The sequence below is a fragment of the Crocuta crocuta genome, unplaced genomic scaffold, assembly GCF_008692635.1.
Source record: "Crocuta crocuta isolate KB4526 unplaced genomic scaffold, BGI_CrCroc_1.0 scaffold95, whole genome shotgun sequence".
NCBI lineage: Eukaryota > Metazoa > Chordata > Mammalia > Carnivora > Hyaenidae > Crocuta > Crocuta crocuta.
This window is the reverse complement of record NW_027530971.1, coordinates 5734240-5738761: the sequence shown is the minus strand read 5'-3', so window position 1 is coordinate 5738761 and position 4522 is coordinate 5734240.

Genomic DNA, 4522 nt, shown 5'->3' with positions numbered 1-4522 from the left:
TGAACAAAATTGGGATGTGTTTGTAGGAAAGATGAAGGGGAAGTGGATACTGAACAGCCAATATCAAGCATGAAATATTTTTCTGAGTGTTTATATCTGGCTCTCTGCCATTAATTGTACATGCTTGCCACTTTGGTTATTTTGCAATGTTTCTGTTCGATAATAGAGAAAACCATAAACTGTCTGTGTCCCAAATTAGAAAGGATATGTTGCAATTGGATGTCACCATATGGGCCAACTATTTTAGATTAAAAAGAGGGGCAAAGCTTGCTTTTGTCCATAGAGCTGGACTATGGCAAAAGCTTTCTGTCACCCTGCTAAGAAGAGAGATGTCCTGATTTCTTAACTGTTCATATTTGATCTTGGACCTCAGTGCTAGAGGGCTGAGTTCTTCATACTCATCATAATTTATGGTGTATTATCACCACTGGCCTTCCCAAAATTCCCTCTCTCTCATTAATTTATATACTTTAAAAAAACCACATCTACTCTTCTCCTCCTTCTACTGTAGGCAATTATTGTGATGTGTTTAATGTATAGTTTGTCTTTTTTTGTAAATGTTCTTGCATAATGCATACTGGGAGTTAAACTTTTATTTATTTTTTATTTTTTTAAGATTCTGTTTTAAGTAATCTCCACACCCAATGTGGGACTCAAACTCATAAGCCCAAGATCAAGAATCACATGTTCCATAGACTGAGCCAAGCAGGCACCCCTGTGGGCTTATACTTTTAATTTGTAGAAATTATATTGAGCTATATGCCCCACTTTGTTGTGTTCTTTTCTTAGGCAGCATTGGGTTTTTAAGATCCATCCACATTGCTTTATGTACATGTAACCCAGTGCTTCTGATTGCTGCATTATACCTCACAGTGTATATCCATCCACTTTGCATCCATACATTTTGTTATGGGCTGAATTGTGTTCCCCCCAAATTCATATATCAAAGCCCAACCCCAGTACCTGAGAATATAATTGCATTTGGAGATAGGGCTTTTAAAGAGGTAATTAAAAACTTGACAATAAACTATTTTAAAAAAAAGAATAAAGACATTTCCAGATATGAAAAAAAAGTGTGTAGATTCTATGCAAGTTATCCTATTTTGTGGATTGTATCTATGTAGGCTTTCAAAAATCTTTCATTCATAGTATTACACATTTTTTGGTTTTTTTATTCATCTCATTAGGCATCATGATTTTTCTTTTTTTGCTAAATTTTCTTCATTAAAAGAGATATGGTTACACACACACACACACACACACACACACAAAAGAGGTAATTAAAGTTCAATGAAGTCATAAATGAGTAAGCTTTAATCTACGTGATTGTATTTGGAAACAGGACCTTCAGAGAGATGAATAAATTCAACTGAGACTCTGAGGTGGTGCTCTACTCCAATATGACCTGTGTTCTTAAAGAAGAGAGACACACCAGAGATGTGGGTGCACAGAGAAAAACTATGTGAGGACACAGAAAGAAGGTGGCCATGAGCAAGCCAAGAAGCATGGGCTCAGGAGAAACCAAACTTGCCAACACTTTGATCTTGAACTTTCAGCCTCCATAACCACGAAAAACTAAATTTCTATTGTTTGAGCTGCCCAACCTATGGTATTTTGTTATGGCAGTTCTAGAAGTCCAATATACTTTCTCAGAGATGCCCAGATTTCTTTCAGCTCTTCTGTTAAAAGCCTTTGAAGCCAACAAACAAGCTTTCCTACAAAACTGACAATACTGTACAGCTAACATCTGATTATTACTTAATGCCATTTTATGTTGAAAACTGAGAAGTTTTTCTCTTGGAGTTCTGAATCTTTCAGTGCCTTGTTAATTGAAAGCCTGGCAAAGGGAAAAGAGGAATCCTATCCTTGATGACATATAATAGGCTTAGATAACCTAGGCCCAAGCTTTTCAGTCTTTAATTGGCCAGAGATTGGTTCAGAGACATTTCAACCAATGTGAGGTAGAGGACTCTTTCTAGAAATTTTGTGACATGGATATTTTTCTTTCCTTTAGATTAGTGGACCTGCTGCAGCCATTCTGTCACCATGAGGGAAGCAAGCTTTAGGATTAGGCTGATGCCACAGAAAGTAGCAGGTAAGGATGAAATACGCCAGGTTTTGATTCAGACCAACTCTGAAGCCTATTCTACTTCTGTACTTTTCAGTCACATAAGCCAGGAAATTCCCCTTATTCTTTAAGCCAATGTGAATCTTCTGTAACTTGCAAGGAAAGATATTCTAAATGATACTATAGGTAGATGCAAGGGTCTAAATGTGAATAAAATCAGATCTCAGCTGTTGGTGGGCATAAATTCATTTGCACTGATCAGACTGATAAAAAGTGAATACAACAGTAACACCAGTCCTGATTATTGGCTTTGGGTAACAGAAGCTCACATCCATTGATGGTAAGAATGTAAATTGCTGGGACACCTGGGTGATGACTCTTAATTTTGGCTCAGGTCATAATCTCACAGTCATGAGATCAAACTCTGAGTTGGGCTCTGTACTGAGAGCATGCCTGCTTGGGATTCTCTCTTTCCTCTCTCTCTGTCCCTACCTCGTGCTCGTGCACACGTGCTCTCATGCACGTGCTCTCTCATAAATAAATAAATAAATAAACAAACTTTTTTTTTAAAAAGAGAGGAATGTAAATTGCTATTTTATTTTGGAAAACAATCTGGTAATACATTAGGCTTAACTTTTTGAAATTGTGGTTTCTTTAGGTCACAGTGGTTGAATATCAATAGTTTCATGTGATTCAACTCAATACGTTAAAAGCATATTCTTTGGGGCACCTGGGTGACTCAGTTGATTGAGCATCCAACTTTGGCTCAGGTCATGATCTTGTGGTTCACCAGTTCAAGCCCAGCATCGAGCTGGGAGCTGACAGCTCAAAGCCTGAAGCCTGCTTCAGATTCTGTCTCCCTCTCTCTCTGCCCCTCCTCTGCTCGCGTGCGCACTCTCTCTCTCTCTCTCAAAAATAAATAAAAATATTTTAAAAAATTAAAAACACATATTCTTTAACCTAATAATCTCAGTTTTGGGAATCTAGCCCGTAGGAATAAAAGCATTAGAATATAAAACTCCTTGTAGATAGGTATTTATTATTTTTTTAATGTTTATTTATTTTCAGGAATGTGAGCAGGGATGGGGCAGAAAGAGAAAGAGACACAGAATCTGAAACAGGCTCCAGGCTCTGAGCTGTCAGCACAGAGCCCAATGGGTCTCGAACTGGTAAACCACAAGATCATGAGCTGAAGTTGGACCGTTAACCCACTGAGGCGCCCAGGCACCGCCCCCTGCCCGTAGATAGGTATTTATTGCAACACTGTTGATAGTGACAAAGCAAAGCAAGATTAGAAACCATCTCAACATTGAGGAATAAATTATCATACATCCAAAGTATAGAATATTATCTAAGAACTATTTCAGTAAGGAGTTATATCTGTATCTCTTTGCTTGGAAATAGGTCCCTGATGTTCAATCAGAAAAAAAGATGCAGAAGGAAAAAAAAGAAAAAGGGAAAGAGATGCAGAGTACCATGTTGACAATGATCCCAGTGGTGTCAAAACAGGGGAAAAAACCCTTCTCTATGTATATGTAGATGTCTGAGTGGCTACAGAGAAGGGAGTGAAAGGTAAATACTGCAAAGGTAACATGAGTTACCTTAGGGAGAGGGTAATGGAGGAAATTAAGGGGTAATTTTAAAATTCCTTAAACATCTTTGTATTGTTTCACTATTTACATGACAGGGCTGGCAAGAATTGGGTTAGAAGATGGGGATACATAATTGAATCAGGCACAATGTGATTGTGGGACTGACTGATCCTGGGACTGACTTAGGGCCAACAGGGAATTCCAAAGATCTTGTTCCTGGGAGCTAGGTTTATTGAGCTTACCACACACCTGTACTAATCTAAGCACTTGATCTTTATTAACTCATTTTGTTCTTTAAAAAGACAGCTATGGGGTGTGTGGGTGGCTCTGTCTGTTGAGCTCTGGACTCTTGATTTCCACTTAATCAAGTTAATTAATGATCAGTTAATGATCCCAGGATCACGGGACCAAGCTCCTTTCAGCACGGGGCCTGATTGGGATCCTCTCCCCAGCTGGCGAGCTCTCTCTCTAGAAGAAAAAAGGGGGAAAAAAGATATTTAATGTTCATAAAGCACTATTCTTTTTCTTTTAATGTCTTACTTATTTTTTTAAACGCCCAGCATGGGGCTGGAACTCAGACCCAAGATCAAGAGTTGCAGGCTTTGGGGGGTGAGCTACTAGGGGGAGACCTCACAAAGCACTATTCTTTTCCCTATTTGCAGAGGGGTGAATTTAGGCAGGAAGAGGCTAAGGAACTCCTTGAAAGCTGCACAGCTAGGAAAAGGGAATAACACCAGTTTCGAATCAGGGTAGCCCAAACCAGCACTTTCGCTTTGTGCACACCCCCTTCCTTAGACCACCTCTCCTCCCCGAGTCTCAGAAAGGCCCCGTTAAGGGCTGGATGTTCTGACTCGTAGGGGCG